The 19,545-nt window shown below is 47.4% G+C and overlaps 1 pseudogene; it reads right to left on the bottom strand.

Moving 5' to 3' along the window:
- Positions 1-9,153: 9,153 nt before the first annotated feature.
- Positions 9,154-12,100, bottom strand: LOC129398785 (class I histocompatibility antigen, Gogo-B*0103 alpha chain-like; annotated as a pseudogene).
- Positions 12,101-19,545: the final 7,445 nt, after the last annotated feature.

Raw genomic sequence — 19,545 nt, 5'->3', positions numbered from 1 at the left:
CCATATGAATTTCAGGAGTGTTTGATCCATTTATTTGAAGAATTTCATGGGTATCCTTATAGGGATCACATTGAATCTGTACAATGCTTTGGGTGATACAGTGATCCTTATAGGGATCACATTGAATCTGTACAATGCTTTGGGGAGTATTGCCATTTTGACAATGCTAATTCTCCCAATCCATGAGCACGGGATATGATTTCATTTACTTGTGTTCTCTTTCATTATTTTGTGAAGTAGAATTTTGTAGTTTTCTTTTTACAAGTCCTTTGCCTCCTTAGTTAAACTGATTCTGAGGTACTTGATTTTCAGAGGCATGATTATGAACGGGATTGCTTTTATCATGTCACTTTTTTCTCTCTCATTATTTGTGTGTAGGAAAGCCATGGGCTTTTGGGTATTGATTTTATAGCCTGTGACTTTACTATACAAGGCTATTGTTTCTAGGAGCTTCTTGGTAGAGGCTTTAGGGTTCTCTAAATATAGTATCATATCATCTGCAAATAGTAAGAGCTTGATTTCTTCCTTTCCTATTTGTATGCCCTTAATATCTTTTTCTTGTCTAACTGCTATTGCAAGTTCTTCCAGTACTAGACTGAATAGAAGTGGTGAGAGGGGGCATCCTTGTCTTGTCCCTGATCTTAGAGGGAAAGCTTTTAGTCTTTCCACATTGAATATAATGCTTGCCATAGGCTTGTGGTAGATAGTTTTGAGTATCTTGAGGAAAGTTCCTTCAATCCCCATTTTAATGAGAGTTTTCATCATAAATGGGTACTGGATCTTGTCAAATGCTTTCTCTGCAGCTTTTGATATGATCATATGGTTGTTACCTTTTCTTTTGATGATATGATGGATTATGTTGATTGATTTCCAAATGTTAAACCATCCTTGCATCTCCGGGATGAATCTTACTTGGTCATGGTTTATGATCTTTTTGATGAGTTGTTGGATTCTATTTGCTAATATTTTGTTGAGGATCTTCGCATCCATGTTCATCAGGGATATCAGCCTGTAGATTTCTTTTTTGTGGTCTCTCTGTTTGCTATTGGTATTAGGGAGATATGTGCCTCATAGAAACTGTTTGGAGAACTTCTGTTTCTTCAATTTCCTGACTAAGCTTGAGAAAAACTGGCAATTGGTTCTCTTTAAATGTTTGGGAGAATATGCTAGTGAATCCATCTGGACTTGGGCTTATGTTTTTGGGAAGACTTTTGATTACAGTTTCAATTTCCTTGACAGTAATAGGTCTCTTCAAGTATTCCAAATCTTCTTGGTTCAGCCTTGGGAGATTATAGGAATCCAGGAATTTATCCATTTCTTCTAGGTTCTGCTATTTCATGGCGTACAGACTTTCAAAGTAGTCTCTGATAATCCTTTGAATTTCTTTGGTGTCTCTTGTGATGTCCCCCTTTTCATTTTTGATTATATTTATTAGGCTTCTTTTTCTTTCTTTGTGAGTCTTGCTTGTGGTTTATCAATCTTGTTTATTTTCTCAAACAACCAGTCCTTGGTTTCCTTAATCTTTAGGATTGTTTTTTGGGTTTCCATTTCTGCTCTAAGTTTCATTATTTCTTTCCTTCTGCCTGATTTGGGCTCCTTTTGTTGGTCCTTTTCTAAGATCTTTAGCTGTGAAGTTATCTATAAGGGCCCTTTCTTTCTTCCTGAGAAATGCTTGCAGAGCTATAAATTTTCCCCTTCACATGGCTTTAGCTTTGTCCCAAGGTTCTGGTAGTTCGTGACTTCATTTTCATATGCTTTCAGGTATCTTTTGGTTTCTTCCTTGATTTCCTCTCTGACCCACTCATTGTTCAACACTGAGTTGTTTAATTTCCAGGTGTGTGATTTGGTTCTCACAGTCTGTGTGTGATTAACTTCTATCTTCATTGCATTATGGTCTGAGGAGACAGTTGATACAATTTCTATCTTCCTGATTCTTTCAAGGTATGTTTTGTGACCCAGAAAGTGATCTATTTTGTAAAATGTTCTGTGTGCACTGGAAAAGAATGAGTATTTGTTTTGGGGGGATGTAAAGCCCTGTACACATCTATTGACCCTCTCTCTTCTATTTTTTCCTTCAAAGCCAGTGTTTCCTTGCTGAGTTTTAATCTTGTTGATCTATCCACAGGTGATAAGTGTTGGGCTGGGACTGAGCCATCAGCATGAGCCTATGTAAACTGCACCTCACAAGGGCAGGAACATAAGGCCCATGAAAATGGGTGAGATTTCTCATGTGTCCTGACTGGCTTGGATGAAGCAAAACATCTTTTCCTTTAAGCTGCCTTCAGTAAATACTTTGTTTACTGAAATAGCTAGTTTTCCTTTCTCACAGAAGCCTGGCTTGTCTTTGACATCCAGATTTCAGGTGCTAGCCCAGCCTGGTCTTTGACATGCATATTCCAGGTGCTAGCCCAGCCTAGTCTTTGGGATGTAGATTCCAGAATCTTGCCCAGCTTGTCTTTGGGATGCAAACCCAGATGCTCTTATTCCAGGAAAGGTTTTGGTTACAGTTTTGGTTCTGTATCTCTTTCCAGAATCCTAAATCCACTGATTTACAGACACAAGGAAACAGTACATGCCTTGCTACCTCAATGTTCTTTCTGTAACTTCTTTTGATGGACTTAATTACTAAAATACCAGAAATCCCAAACCTCATATGCTCTTCATTCTCAGCAATGGAAAACATATTATCAAATGATACCTTTTCAGCAGGTTTGATTGTTGGGGTAAAATCCAAATATTAATAGCGAGTTTTCTGTTGAAATATTGAATGTAATCAAAGTAAAGAGAATTAAAGTGAAAATCACACGGGGGGGGTTGGGGTGGGATGGGAGGTATACTGGGGTTCTTGGTGATGGAACATGTGCACTGGTGAAGGGATGAGTTTTTGATCATTGTATGACTGAGATTTAAACCTGAAAGCTTTGTAACTTTTCTCATGATGATTCAGTAAAAAAAAAAAGACTTGACTAGAACACAATTTTTATGTTTAGCCCAATTAAATCACTCTTTACTATTTTATAAGCCATTCTTGAGAGTAAAGATGCTAGTATTAATTTTTTATAATACACTGAACTAATTTTTTATTGAATGAAGGGAAAATATTTTAAAAATGTGAAATATGCCCTCTGTTATTTTAGTATGAAAGGAGAAAAATTTGCAAAGATTACCATGTATTCCCTTTTTTTTTCTTTTTGGGTCACATCCGGCGTTGCACAGGGGCTACTCCTGGCTCATTCACAGGAATTTTCCTGGCAGTGTTCTGGAACCATTGGGATGTTAGGAATTGAAATTGGGTCAGCAGCGTGTGAGGCAAATGCCTTACCGGCTGTGCTATTGCTCCAGCCTCTTATTTCTCTTTTACTGGTAAATTTACATTTCTGTCACTCGTGTATTATTTATTTCCTCAAAATATATCCCCTTTTACATCACATGTTAACAGTATGTTTCTGACAGTTGTATCCAAGATACACACACATACACACACACTTACAGGCACACACTTCTCACCCGTCATTATAATGTCAATGAAGGGAAGAGTGAAAAATACATTTAAAAAAGTAAAAGGAAGAAGTAGTAGAGAAGAATCTAAAGCTGATATGAATAACAGTGACAAAGCTCTGGAAACAAAGTCGATGTAAGTAATACCTATAGAACAGCAGAAACAGGAAAACTTTATTAATACTTATTACTTTGTAACAAATAATCCTAAAATTGGTGGCTTGGGAGAACAATTGTCTATTAGCTCAAAGAGATAAAACCAAAACCAAGTGAAATCAGATGGTGATGGAAGAATCTAGGGGAACAAGGAGTTAAAGCATTGAATCAACCATTGGTGTTGGTGTAGCAACAGAAATAGCTTTGGTAGTCCAGTCTACATCCTCTAAGTAGAAGCCAAGATGAAGTCACACTCAGAGGGAATTTTTTAGGGGGAGCCCTAAGAAGGGAATTTTATCATAGATTCCCTATAAAAGTATGAGTCCTAGGATTATTAACCAGCAGATAATGGCTTTATATATTAGCTTTTTAAAGTATATTCTAAAAATAATTTTAGAGGATGGGCAGAGAGAACTGAAGGGCAGTTGCAAATACAATTGAGTGGGTCACTCCAGAAATGTGTGGACTTAGCCAAGGCAGAAATTTTATGTGAAAGTGGGGGATTGTAGGATATCATTGGTTTGTCCTTTCTCCCTTGCTATAAAGACTTTAGCTTTATCTGGTAATAATCTCTAAACAATTTTAGACAACATTGGTATGTCCTGTTCCCCTTGCCACAAGGAGCTTAGGTATATCAGGTCTCGCCCATCAAGATGGTCCCCAGTCACTCCCATTCCTTTGTTTATCTGTAACCACTTCTATGCTCTCTTCCCTAACCAGTTAATTAGCTTTTCCCCTAATCAGACTCTGTTAATTTGTAAGGTCAGACCTTTCTAGGACACTGAACTTATGTTGTAAGTTCATATTGTCTTTCTCCTCTCCTTATGTCTTTTGAATAGTTTACTTTAAAGCAATGCCCTTTTTTGTATGGACAAAGAATGACAGTCGTTAATGTGCTTTTGTAATATGGGATTTAATTGGCTTTGAATATTATTCACTCCTGGGCATCTGCTTTCTCGATTTAAGCCTCAGCTGCCCTTACTTCCTAGCACCCCCAAAAGCAGGGTCCCGATGAGGGACGGGACTGACCCAGGGCAAGCGGTGAGTTATGTGCTACCCTGGTGTCAAGATGGGCCTGGCCAAAGTGCCTCATGCTTAACTATAAGTTAAAAGCTTGGTCATGGACAAATATTGTCATGATCAAAAAGCAACAATGAGACTAGGACCCTGCTAGGGATAGGAAAGACTAATCTGGCCTGAGCACTGTAGTCTGAGATCTAGGTGATCCCAGGAGAGAATTCTATAAGCTTAATGTATCTCTTGCCGTGTGCATACAAAATGATTGATATTATGAATACTTGTATGTTAGTTGGACAAGGAGAGGAGAAACACACCCATGGGATTCCGCTCTTGGGTGGGGTGTCCTGCTGAAAGAGAATCTGTCCTAGAAGAAGCATCCCCTGAGGGAAAGAACTTTACCCCTATTGATTGTGACTACACTTATGTGTAAGCCCCAACCCCTCATTCTTGGGGATTTAACTAGGCTGAAAGAGTGAGCTGGGGCCAGTGACCAGTGTCAGATCTTGAAAAGCTAGATCAAGATACAGATTCAGAGGAAAAGGAGAATGAAGTAACATGGGGGAGGAAGAAGAAAAGAGAGAGACGGGAGTGTATAGAGAGGAGATTGGAATAAACTGCAACTGAGACCAACCAGCCTGGCCCTTGTTCCTTCCTTCGCCTGCCTCATCATCGCCATAAACCTCCCCGGGGTGGGGGAAGTGGCTGGAGACTACTGAACGCGGGTGACAGGAGAGATAGAGCGCCATTGCCCTGTGCCCGGTCTGGTGCCCTCTCTTCCCTTCCTCTTTTGTGTGTTTACACAGGGGATGTGGAGGGTAAGCTTGATATTCTGCACAATTATCTCAACTGAGGTTGTGATTTTGAAGTTTATAGTGACACACACATTTTTGCTTCATTTCCATTTCTGACGGAGAGTCTTTAAAACTCTTGGGATTTCCTCAGTGGTCAGAGCTTTAGATACATATTCAGTTCTAATATATGGCCATTGCCTGTGGCTCCTGACACAGGGCTCCTGAAACTTCATGAATTTAGTGGGATGAGAGGATTAGGAGCATCTTTATTCTAATGAGGCAACACTGGATGGCCTCCTGAATAGAGCTGGTCACCGGGAATCAAGGTCGAAGAATACTGTGCACTGCCCCCACTCCACCTCTTGAAAATGGAGAAGAGCTGAAAATAGAGCAAATGCCTATGAGATGAAGACTCCATTCCATTAGCATCCAGTTCAGAGTGCTGCCAGTTAGTGATCCACACACTGGATGGTGTAAACCCCCATTCTATGGAACAGAAGCTCCTTTGTTTCTGCGGTTTACCATCTCTATCTCTTTATCAGGATCTTCCTCTGTACTCTATCATGTCGCCAAAGTGGTGGGCATAGAAGTTTCCTAAGTACTTAGAGTCACTGTAGAAAATTGAGCCTGAGGAGGTAACTATAGCAACCTCAGATTTATTCCTGATTGGTTGTAAAACAGGAAATAATCTGGACTTGAGACTGGCATCTAAGGCAGAGTGGCAGAGTTTCATAGATGGAGTCTTTTATCTCTAGCAGATGGTGTCAGGGTTGAAGCATATTGAGTAGGATACCAGGAACAGGAGCTGTGGCCTCTGGTGGGCATGTGGTGGGCACCACAGTGACCGCAAGTATAATTTGTGCCTCAATTGGGAGTGTGCCCTACCCCCAGCAAGCACGTGGGAAAGTCCCACCAACCTCGTGTTGAGCCTCACAGCTAGAAACGTGCACACACCAGTCAGGCATGTGCCCAGCCTCCGGACATCACAGCATCACTAAGAACAACAATGAAGAGAAGGAGAGGAAATAAACTTAATAAGATAAAAATAACTAAGCCATGCATTTCATAAACACAGGCCACGCATGAGCAGTGAAGGGCATTTTGACTGCATCAAACACAGCTTTTTAAAATTTATGTTTAATTTATTTATTTTCTTTTTTGCTTTTTGGGTCACACCCGGCGATGCACAGGGATTATTCCTGGCTCTGCACTCAGGCATTATCCCTGGCGGTGCTCAGGGGACCATAAGGGATGCTGTGAATCGAACCCGGGTCGGCCGCGTGCAAATGCCCTACCCGCTGTACTATCACTCCAGCCCCAAAATTTATTTTTAATAAAAATTATTTTATTTTATTTTTATAAAGTAGTCCAAATAAAAATAGTTATTACATTTAATATTGGAACACCAATCCTACCACCATAACACGTTCCTACTACCATATTTTAGATGTTTCCATATGGACCAGAACCCCTGCCTCAAAGTAGAATCGAAATAATACATTTTGTATTATTTGTTATGAATAAACTGCTGAAAATGTTCCAAGAAAGTTTCCTTAGAGGAACATGTGTGAAGATTATTGCATTTCACAGAGGGGCCATTAAGTAAGCACTTCTCTAATATTTTATATATGGACATATATGTATATATCATCATCTCTATCATCCCATCAATCATCGAATTTCTTGAGTGGTCTCAGTAACGTCTCCATTTGTCCTAGCCCTGAGATTTTAGAAGCCTCTCTTTACTCGACCTTCCCTACTATATCGCATTGGAGGCTCTTTCAGGGTCAGGTGAATGAGACCCATCATGTTATTGGTTTTGGCATATGAATACACCATGGGGAGTTTGCTAGGCTCTCCCATGAGGGCAGGAAACTCTCGGTAGCTTGCCAGGTTCTTCCAGAGGGAGAACTAGGTTATAAGATGTTACACGGCCACTTTGCAGCTGTGCGCTTCCAGGAGCTTGGTTTTATAGTCTCTGGATGTTGGCTGATGGTGGGATTACACAGAGCCCGGAGCAGTCCCTGGTTGTGACCACCTAACTACTAGAAAATGGGAAATCTGGGCAGAAGAGGCCCAGTCCTGATACAAACAGGCTTGGAGGTCTCAGCCCCGGGTCCCACACACCTGGGTTCCTCTGCCGGTACCTTCATGCGTGAGGCTCATCTGAACGTGTGGAGAGGGACCTTGAGCATGGCTGTGGCTAGGCTCTGGGGGTCTTCGACCACAGGAGCTCTGCTCCGGGCGGGGAGGGAAGCTGAAGCCAATCCTCTCGAGGGGCCACGGGGAAGACTGCCAGGCGCTTGGGCAAGAGACTCTCTGCGTTGCTCTCTTCTGGGAGCTTGGTTTAAGTCTTTGAATGTTGGCCGTTGGTGGGATTACATGGCGCTGGGGGCAGTCCCTGGATGTGACCACCTAGCTACTGGAAAATGGGAAATCTGGGCGGAAGAGGCCCAGTCCAGTCCATATGTATATAAATGTCTGTAAAAATATCTTTCCTTCTAAGATTGGTTGCCTTCTACTTTAAACCCAACTAATACGCTACTCTTGGAATATTAGTGGTGTGAAGTAAGACATGTTGGGCGGCTACAAATGCAGCCTCCAGGTCCAGGAGAAAGTTTACTCATGGGTGAGGCTCTGCCCAAGAGAAACACTTGCAGTGTGAGGCAATTGACACTTGTGTGTAAACTGAAGTTAAAATTTACAATAAGATATTATGTTGTCATGTGTTGGGGTTTGTTGTGGGTCACACAATCTCTGGGATATAGAATGTAGAAATTTTTTAAATAGAGTAACACACTGGGATTTTAGGGAAAAACACAGGGGTTAGAGTGACCTTGAGCGACAGTGCAGGGGGAGGCGCTTACCTTGCATGTGGCCAACCTGGATCTGATCCCATATGGTTCCCTGGGCCTGCCAGGAGTGACCCGTGAGTGCAGAACCAGGATTGTGCCCGCCTCCCCAGAAAGCAACAAAGGAGTTAGAGGTGCATCAAAGCCCACAATGACTGAGACAGAGACAGACTGGGCACACCTCTGTCCCCTCCCTTTCCCTCACAGCCTTTCTGGTCACAGGTGGGACAGACTCAAATCAAAACAGAAAACACATGGAAGGTCTCAAGATTTTAATTTTTTTCTTCTCAAATTTCAGGGATTTTCTTTATTAACCCTCAACCCCACAAAACAGGAATTAGAAAAATGCAAACCAGATGCTGATTTCAGTAAGGGAGAAACATTATTCAGGAAAACAAGAAGCTCACACAGGGGGCTGGAGAGATAGCACAGCGGGTAGGGCGTTTGCCTTGCACGCGGCCGACCCGGGTTCAAATCCCAGCATCCCATATGGTCCCCTGAGCACAGCCAGGGGTAATTCCTGAGTGCAGAGCCAGGAGTAACCCCTGTGCATCGCCAGGTGTGACCCAAAAAGAAAAAAAAAAAAAAAAAAAAAAAAAAAAAGAAGCTCACACAGATGGAGACAGCTGAGTCCTGTCTCTGCTGGCACAGCCCAGAGCATCAGGGAAGAAAACGCAGGCCAGTGCGGAGGGCCCAGTGGGCAGGGGTGGGTCAGTCTCCCCCATCACAGTATGTGACAGGACACACACACACTCTCAGGTCCCAGGGCAGAAGGAGAATCAGCAGTTCTTGAGTCACAACTTTGGGTTGAGAGGAAACCCAGCGGGTCAGCTGTCTCACACTGTGAGAGAAAAGAATGAGTAGACTTAGGTGAGTGACAGAAGTGGTGACATCCTGAGCAAGCTCCCAGCATCCCACTCAAAGAACCCCCCCAACCCAGTCCTGTCCCTTCTGCCCAATCCCGCCCACTCCAGCCTCGAGTCTCACCTCTAGGTTTTGTGAGAGACTCATCCGAGCCCTGGGAACTGTCGCTGTCTGGGGAGGAACAAACAGGACAAGGTCAGAGCCCAGGGGGTGGGACTAGAGGAGGAACTAGGGGTGCGGGAGCTCCTGTGGGCTCCGGTCTCTGTCCCCAGGATTCCAGGGCCCCAGCCCTGCCCACACTTACTTGCAGCCTGAGTGTACTGTCCTCCTTTCTCACCTGCGGGAAGGAAACATCCAGGGAAGGTTGGGGAGAGCACTGGGTCCTGAGCCCACAGAGCAGCTCTCTAGGCCTGGACCCCAGAGAAGCATCAGAACTAGAAGACTGAGGGCAGGACCAGGAAACATGCGGGAAAAAGATGCTCCTGGAAGGACCAGCCTCTCCTGGCGGTTTGTGCTCACAGGGACAGTCCCTGTGACCTGGGACCCTGGGAACCAGGTTCATCCCCAGCTTATGGAGGTGAAAGTGTCTTTCCTGAGCAAACCTGAGAGCGGCACACACAGGGGAGTGTGAGCAACAGCACAGGGGCGGGCGGTGCTTTGCTAATGAAGCAGGAGAGCTAATATGGGGAGAGACCCCCAAAGTGGGACAAGACTCAAGAACTGCCATGGTGGACAGATTCCCCCCAACCCACCCCTATCTTACCTGAGCGCTTCCTCCTGCTGATCACAGCTGCCACCACAGCTCCAGTGACCACAGCCACGAGGACAGCCAGGCCGACAATGATGCCCACAATGAGGATGGTGGGCTGAGAAGGGGGCTCTGGGAAGGGAGGAAGGAGAGGGTCTGACCCCCAGCCCCAGCCTGACCCTCAACAGTTCCCCAGAGGGGCCAACCTTGATTCCCTGAGAACAGGCTCTGTGCCCCGTCCCCCTCCTCACCCCATCTCAGGGTGACAGGCTCCTGCAGCCCCTCGTGCTGCACACGGCACGTGTATCTCTGCTCCTCTCCAGAAGGCACCACCACAGCCGCCCACTTCTGGAAGGTTCCATCCCCTGAAGGCCTGGTCTCCACCAGCTCTGTGTCCTGGGTCAGGTCCTCCCCGTCACGCTGCCAGGTCAGGGTGATGTCGGCAGGGTAGAAGCCCAGGGCCCAGCACCTCAGGGTGACCTCCCGGTCAGAGAAGGAGTGGTGGGTGATGTGGCTTCTGGGGGCTTCTGAGGAGGAACAATGAGAAAATTCACACTGTGGGTCACTTCCACAATGAGGCCGAACAGGATAATCGGTTTGGAATAGGAGGTAAAAATCCAGACACAAACTGGGCTGAGAAACTGGATAAAATCCAATTCCTTGGAAAGTTCTAGAATAGGGTTTGGGAAGGAGGTTAGGGTCTCTCAGGAGACAGTGACTGTCCTGCCCTGGGTGGAGGGTGAGTGACTGAGAGAAGCAGGAGTCAGAGCTGAGACCTGAGAGAGTTCACAGATGGCTGCCGGGTCCCAGGGAAGCCATATTCGTTGAAACAACGAGAAGAAGAAGGAGAAGATCGCTCCTTCTCCTCGCCGCTCCCCCCCCCCCACACACACACACCCTGAGTAACTTCAGGGTCCTGTGGACACAGGGTGACCTGAGGGGAGGGCGGGTCTCTGTGGTACAGAACATGGAAACCAGGCAGGTCCGTCCCTCTCCTGACTGAAGAAGGGGCGCTGTTCGGACACTGAACCCCACTATGTGCCCCCTGTGGGGAGTCGCCCCTCCCAGGGAAGGTCAGGGGTCGTCACTACCGGGATCAGGTACCTGCGCGCAGCAGCGTGTCCTTCCCGTGCTCCAGGTATCTGAGGAGCCAAGGCACGCAGATGTTCTCCAGGTAGTTCCTTGTGTGCTCAGCCCCACCCGCCTGCTCCCACTTGCGCTGGGTTCTCCAAGCCTGCGTGCCCGCCGCCGCCGTCCAGGAGCGCAGGTCCTCGTTCAGGGCGAGGTAGTCGGCGCCGTCGTAGGCGTCTTGATCATACCCGCGCAGGAGGCGCCCGTCGGACCCCACGTCGCAGCCGTACATCCACTGGAGGGTGTGAGAGTCTGACCCCCCCGCACAGATTAACCCAGAACCGAAAACGAAACCGGGGCCCGGTCCCCGCGGCGCCTCCCGGTCAAGGGTCCGGGGCGGGTCCCTCAGCCTCGGGGACGCTCGGACCCGCCTCGGGGCGACCCGGCCCGTCCCCGTGTTGGCTCGTCCCTGCCCGGCCGCGCTCACCCGCCTCGCTCTGGTTGTAGTAGCGGCGCAGGGTGTTCAGGTCCACTCGGAAAGTCTGTGCGTTATTCTTGGAGATTTGCGTCTCCCGCTCCCAGTACTCGGGTCCCTCCTGCTCCACCCACGGCGCCCGCGGCTCTTTCCTCTGACTCGCCGAGTCGCTGTCGAAGCGCACGAACTGCGTGTCGTCCACGTAGCCGACGGTGATGAAGCGGGGCTCCCCCCCCGCCGGGCCGGGACACGGCGGTGTAGAAATACCGCAGGGAGTGGGGGTCTGGGGGAGGGGAAGGGGTGAGGCCCGGCCCGACCCCCGCGCCCCGGGGCCAGGGTGAGGGAAAGGGAGGGGCTCGGGAGACGGGAAGGGGGGAGGGACCGAGAAGGGCGAGACTTAGGGGCGCGGGGGGAGTTGAGGTTGGGGGGACAAGGAGGAACATTTGGGGCATCCGGGCAGGGAACCGGAGAAACTCCTTCTCAGGGGTCCTGCACATCAGTGCCTGGCAGTCCCCACCCTTCCTCCCGCAACGACTCCCCTCCCGACCCCGCACTCACCCGCCCGGGTCTGGGTCAGGGCCAGGGCCCCCGAGAGCAGCAGCAGGAGGGGTCGCAGGTCCCACATACTGGAGGAAGCAGGCGGTTTCTGACTCACTTCTGATTTCCCTCAGTTCATAAACGGGAGCGTCGCGGACGCTGATTGGCTGAAATAGACAGCGATGCCCAATGGGAGTGAGGACTGGGGACGAGTCAGGAGTATCCGGGCAGAAGGCGCTGACACAGGTTGCGGAGGGAGAAGTGAAACTCAGGAGATCAGGAATCCCCAGGTCTGATCTCCAGCCCCCAACACCACCTTGGGGACACTGGACCACACCTGGGACCTGGGTCTTCGCCCTCTCACCTGCTCCCTCACCTGATCTTTGTCGCACTGTGTCCCATGTCCAGGGCTGAGACTGACTCATCGATTTTCCATGGTTTTCATTTCAGTATCTCGCTACAATCTTACAAGTTCGTGAGGACCCCAGAGATGCGTCTGTGCGTTCAGGTTATGCCTGTCAGTGTTTGCCTGCTAGGAATTTGAGTTAGAGACCCTTTATTGTTGGTGGTGACGATTTTTTTTTTTTTTGGCTTTTGGCCACACCTGGCAGCGCTCAGTAGTAACTCCTGGCTCTGTGCTCAGGGATCACTCTTGGCCGGGTCATGGGACCATATGTGGTGCCCTGGGTCAAAGCCCTGTTGGCCACATGCAAGGCAAGCACTTTACCTTCTGTCATATCTCTCCTGCAGCTAAAGCCTGAAAATGGCTTCAACTCGGATAATATCAACAACAGATTAATGCTAACAGGAAGTCCTTTGGGGGAGGTCAAGCGGTCACACCCAGTGATGCTCACTGTCTCTGTACTCAGGAATCACTCCTGGCAGCGCTCAGGGGAACATATGGGATGCAGACAATAGGACCTATTTCTGGCAAGGTGCAAGGCAAGCTCCTTACCTGTTATACTATCTCACTAGCCCTAGAAAGTCCTTTGAAGAAAAACCATATTAGATTTTTGTCAGGGACCAGCACAAGCTGAGTAGGCCTGATCCATGGAGCCATGCGAACTAAGAAAGAGACAGAAATGTGAGCAAAAAGCATGCGGTGAGGGGCTCACAGCCTGTGGACTAGTCCTGACTCTTCTCTGTGAATCAAATTTATTACTTAGGATCCATAATCACCAGAACATCATTCTTTGTGCAAATACCAAGAATTATATATAATATAATATAATATTTATATATAATATAAAGATAGACTTTTACACATGCAAGGGCCTTAGTTCATGGGGATAAACATCTTTGTAATGGGCTTTCTCAAGGGGAGATTCTTTAAGGAGTGGAAGTAGAGACAGAGCAGATAAAGGGCCCACCCCTAACCTCCCCCCTTGCCAGGGCCATATTTCACATCTATTGCAAGTATTCTGGGTTGAAATGTTCCATAAAGGTCCCATAAAGTTCCAATAAAGTTCCAAGTGATCCCACAAGAACCTCTTGTCCATCTCCTTTATTTATCTAGTCCCCAACAGTTTTTGTTTTTTCAGCAGAGAAATGGCCCAGTTCTTCGTGTAATCTTGAGAAAAATGCCAAGCTCTAAATCTTCCATGTAGACCAGTCAGGGCTGGGCTCTGGGCCCTCCTCAGAACGGGGTTGGGCAGATTCCCCGAACACCCCAGCCACCCTCCCCTGCCCAGGGCCAACAGCTCCCACCCACACCCAAAGTTTCAGGCATAGAAATGGCCCAGCTCCACACCTGAACCTCATCAAGCTGCCAAGCCACCAAATGCTTCCAGCTTCTGGAGCGACACCACATTCCATAGTAATTTGAGCCACCTGACCCCAGCCCAGTAGGAAAACAGCAGGTTTGACAAAACGTTGTGTAGGATATTGCAAACCACAGTGTCCATCAGAGCTAGGTCACCTGTGCAACCTCAGAGAGCTAGAACTCAAGCGCCACCTTGTTCATCCCAGCTAGAAATGCCACTGTAATGAAATTATTTAATGCTGGACCAATTTTATGTTGTAGCATGTGTTGTAACAAGCATGTGTTGAACTAAATTTCTTTGTGTCTGCTTACGAGGTTGGCTGAGGGGCTGGGTGGGAAACTGGGGACTTTGGTGAAGGGCAGGTCACACTGGTGGTGGAATTGGCTTTGGAACATGGACTTCCTGAAACAACTGTATAATAAAGAACTTTGTAAATTATGGTGCTTGCAGAAAGTCTCCCCTCAAAAAAAGTGCTTCAGGGGCTAAGGGGCACAAGCAGCTGGTTCTGTGTGGCACACACGGGCCTCAGAGCACCACTGGTGTGGCACTGGAGAACCTGAAGCTCGCTCAGAGGCCTTCTGAGCACTGTTTGGAAGTCCCCACCCCAAAATAGGAAGGAAAAAGGACAAAACTAATTCAGAACATCAATGGTGTTGTGGAAGAGTGAATCCTTTACATTGTATGTATTCAAAGCGTCTTCTCTGTCTCATCAGATGCTAGCTGAATTGTCATATTTTTCTTGCCTTTAATCTGTTATTTAAGTCACATATGTGGAAATAATAAGCTTTATCCAAATATGTAGGGCTGATATTTGCAACAATTGTATCAGTTAATTATGAGCAGTAATTATGAGGGTAAAACTCTGTTGTTTCAGGAAAAGGGGATGCATGAATATTGGGACCTAAAGCCTTATACACATATTAGGATTCTGAAATCATGTGTTTAGTATCCATTTGGTAAAAATAAAATATCAATTTTGTTAGTGAGATATGGACTCAAGTCTGGAGTGTTAATGAGGATCATAAGTGGATGCAGTAAGCGGGGATCCAGGCTCCCATGGGTGAGCCCGGGGCTCCCTTTGGGCACCCAGTGTGGGAGACATGAGACAGCAGGTGGGAGAGGACATGGGGCTGACAGTGAGGTAACGTGGAAGCGTTTGTTTTGATTTATTTAGTATCTCTTTAAGGGTCTAATCCTGTTCAAAGCTGAGGGGACCTTGGACAGGGCAGGACCATTGCTGTCCTGCCCTCCCTGGGGGGGAAGAGCATCCAGGTCCAGATGAGAGAGTGGGGAGATTACGGAGCTGTTCCCTCCTCAGACTCTGTTTATACGGGGTGAAAGTGATATAGGGACCAGACAGATTGGAAAGTGAATAAGGTGATTGCCTTGTTCACCACTGACCAGGGTTCTATCCCTGACACCCCATATGGTCCCCTGAACCCCACCAGGACTAATCCCTGAGTACAGCCAGATGTCACCCAAAACCCCCAAATCAGAATAGAACATAAGATAAACTCATCATCTGAGCATGGCGATGGGGAGGGACTGACTGGTTGGCAGAGGGAGGAGACAGTGGGGCAGCGCTCAGAGGTGAGAGAGTGACTGGGAAGGACTGGACTCTGCTGGGCTTAGAGACCCACGTGGGGCAGCAGGACAGGGCATGGAGCAGACCAGTGGAAAGTACAGAAAAGCTGGCAGAGGCGCAAGGGTGCGGTTACTGTCACTAAGGACACACAGACCTTCCCCATGTCTCAGGAGCTGTTATCTGTGGAGCTCCTGCAGGGTCTCTCCCTTTCTTGGTATCTGCTCATTTGGGGCAGGCGGGGGAACTACACCCTGCTGTGCTCAGGGTTACCCCAGACTCTGTGCTTCAGGACTGCCCCCAGGGGTGCTCAGGGGTCCTCACAGTCTGGGTGTTGTAACAAGCAAATTGAACTAAATTTTACAATATGTGTTATAACAAGCTACCTCCCAAATCTGGAAATCTGAAAACTCAAGGCCCAGGGCTGATGCCACCAGGCTGCACAGGCCTTGCTCCCCTTCTCTGGGTCTTTTCATTCTCCCATCAGTGTTAAGGGGTCTTATTCTAGATGGAAAAAGAATTTTGGTATCTTTTCTCCTGGGGGGTATGATGCCGACAATGGGTCAACCTGTACCTGCAGGGCTAGGGCATCAGCAACCTGGCGGTGTCTTCAGGCTTCCTGACACCCTAAAATTGCCGTTGTGCATTTGGCTGGATCCCAACAAATTGGACCATGTTTACCAAGATATTAAACAGTCAAAATTTAGGTATGTGGGAGCCATGCCCACAAACCACCTCTGACTCAGCTATATAAACTCATTTATTGGCCTTATCTCAGAGACCCAATATAAATCTCAACAGAGACCAAAAGCCATGGAAAATCTTGAACTCCCGCATGCTGAACAGATTGTGGTAAAATTCGGGTATGTGGGTTTTGTGACTAAAATCTTCAGGCTTTCACGGAGTTGGTTTGGCCTGCTTCCCACCACGTGGAAGCACTGGCAGTCACCCCCACAAACCAATTCCAGCCCACCCTGTAAACTCTTATTGGCCTTGCTTCAGAGACTCAGGAACACATCTCCAAAGACATCAAAAGCCAGATGCCACAGTGAGTTTCAGCAGATACCACAGGGCGCCCCCTAGTGTGCACAGGTAAGAGCTTATGGAGAGCTCCCTGCTAGAAAGCGCAATTCCGACTGAGTTGTTTTTCTGCGCTATGGCCACACGGGGGCGCCGCTGCCCTGCTCGCTCCTACTTTGCAGGGGTCCGGCGGTGGTCTGACTCAGGCTGAGATGCTGACCCGGAGGAGGAGGAGTTATGGGTCCAAGATAGATTGGCCCAAGATAGATGATAGGTCCAATATAGATCTGCCCAAATTAGTTTGGCCCAGGTAGAAGGTTGGCCGAAAGTAGATTGCCATGGGATGAAGGTGCCTTCAGAGCTGTCCTAGGGTCAGGATCTGGAGCCGGATGGAGAGTTGCGAAGGGAAACCCCTGGGGCCCTGTGCTGGCCTTGCTGCACACACAGCCTGCGCCCCGGCCCTTTGAGCTAAGGCATCTCACTGGCCCCTGGGTATGGTTCACTGTCTTGTGATGTCTGATGTTTGTAAGAAGGCGGTTTAAAAGATTCTTTTATTGCTGATTTATCTCTGTCCCTTTCCTTCCCTTTGTTTTCGCTCCAGTAGGTGCCTTCACCAGTGCTCACACACTTGGTTGTGGTGCTTGCCAGGGTCGCACACTTGCTCGCAGTGCTCACACACCTTTCAGTTGTAACATCACTTAGGTAACATCATTTATTTGTGGCGCTCCTGAACACTTGGTTGTGGTGTCAAAGACAGAACTGTTTTTTGTTTTGGGGCCGGGGATCATACAAGACATTGTCACCAGGATCAGACGAGGCATGTGGGATGGTGCCCGGGGTCAAACTCATGCTCTTTTATCTGCAGGAAAGACAGTCTACACTGAACAACATTCCCAGGCCTTAGAATGTCTACACTGAGCAATATTCCAGACATTCAATCTAGCCTCCTCTCCCAGTCAGGAAAGCTAAGCTAGTTCTGTGAGTTGGGGATAAGGCTCAGCGGTAGGGCACAGGCCTTCCACGTATGGAGGCAGGGTCCATCCTGGCTGTGCAGAAACAAATAAAAGTTTTGTTCAGTAAAAAAAGTATTGGCCCTGGACTAGAAAGGAATTTATACTTTGAGTATGATGTGAAAATATTTTATAAGTGTCATAAAATTTTAAGTTTTTAAAGTAATGTTTAAAAACTGGTCACATCCAGAAGAATTAAAAATATTCTTAAGGCCAGGGCCAGAGTGCAGCAGGAAGGGTGTTTACCTGACACACAGCTGACTGGGGTTCAATCCCTGGCACCACATATGGTTCCCTGAGTACCCCTAGGAGTAACCCCTGAGCACTGCTGGGTGAGACCTAAAAAAAAGAACAAACAAAACTGAAAGTTTCATACAACCTGAAGAACAGTTCTTAGCGTGAGAGTTACAGAGAGATTCATTCTAAAGAAACAGCGTGGGAAAGAGGACAAGAGCATTGGTACTCTTTGGGAGGGGGTTAGGTGAACGAGGAGAATTAATGTTAATAACATAAGTAGCACAAGGAGGGCTGGAGCGATAGCACAGCGGTTGGGCGTTCGCCTTTCATGCTGCCAACCCTTGTTCAATACCTCCACCCCTCTCGGAGAGCCTGACAAGCTACCGAGAGTATGGAACCCGAACGGCAGAGCCTGGCAAGCTACCTGTGCATATTAGATGTGCCAAAAAAACAGTAACAATAAGCCTCTCAATGAGAGACATTACTGGTGCCCGCTTGAGCAAATCAATGAGCAACGGGATGACAGTGACAGTGACAACAAAAGGAGATGGTGGATGGTATTGGGCACTTTGGTGGTGGTCAGATGCAGAAACTGCATGAACACTGTACATGTCACCTTAATTACAACAATAGATATATTTGTTGTACAAAATAAAGCACATGTCATGAAATAGAGAAACTGATGAACGTGTGTCATCAGGGGGTGAGGGTGACCATCATTACTGATGACCGAATGGCTCCTGCACTCCCTGAAGTGCTGTTGAGAATGACACTGTGTCTGTGGGCTTCTGACACCCCTAGCCTTGGCCACCACACCCAAACTGAGGGGCTTTCTCTAGTGCGTAGCAGAGCAGCCTCCTTACAATGCCACGTCACACAAGACTCAGCCAGAGGAAACTTTGGGAGACATGACTGGGATTTCACTCAGGGTAAATGACCCTGGGATGGGATCGTAGGAGATAAAAGAAAGCAGTAACATGGAAATATAGTGTAGAGATTCTTGATACTGTCCTGACGTGGACTTATCAGCTGTAGAAATGTGGTAGCGATAAAAGATGAAGAATGTTCCTAAGAAAAGGAACAGGAGTGGAAGGAAAGTTCCCTTGTAGTTTCTAGGTTTGGCATCACGGACTGGAGAAAGAGGTTCTGGGGACATTTTGGACCCTCAGACACAGTACAAGGCCCCACAGGTTTCCCTTCAGCAACTCTCTGCCCGGCTCCAGATCCTGACCCAGGACTGCTCTGGAGGCACCTTCATCCCATGGATGTCGTCCTCCAGGTCAGCATCTCATCCTGAGTCAGACCACAGCCCCGCCCCTGCAAAGTAGGAGCGAGCAGGGCAGCGGCTCACCCGTGTGGCCATAGCGCAGAAAGACAGCTCAGTTTGAATTGTGCTTCCTAGCAGGGAGCTCTCCACGAGCTCCTAGCTGTGCACACTAGAGGGCGCCCTGTGGTGTCTGATGGAACTTGCTGTTGCATCTCTGGCTTTTTTTTTTTTTTTTAATTTTTTTATTAAATCACTGTGAGATAGTTACAAGCTTTCATGTTTGGGTTACAATCTCACAATGATCAAACACCCATCCCTCCGCTAGTGCACATTCCCCATCACCAATTTCCCAGGTATACCCCCCCTTTCTTACCCTCCCCCCTGCCTCTATTGCAGACTATAGTCCCCATACTCTCTCTCTACTTTTTTTGTTTTTGGTGTCTGTGTGGTTTATCGGCAATAGCAGGCTTATTACTTTTTTTAAATTTTTTAAATTTTATTGAATCACCGTGAGATAGTTACAAGCTTCCATGTTTGGGTTACAATCTCACAATGATCAAACACCCATCCCTCCGCCAGTGCACATTCCCCACAACCAGTATCCCAGGCATACCCCCCTTTCCACCCTCCCCCTGACTCTAAGGCAGACAATAT

Source organism: Sorex araneus, chromosome 2, assembly GCF_027595985.1.
Source record: "Sorex araneus isolate mSorAra2 chromosome 2, mSorAra2.pri, whole genome shotgun sequence".
NCBI lineage: Eukaryota > Metazoa > Chordata > Mammalia > Eulipotyphla > Soricidae > Sorex > Sorex araneus.
This window is presented reverse-complemented; position numbering and strand designations above follow the sequence as displayed.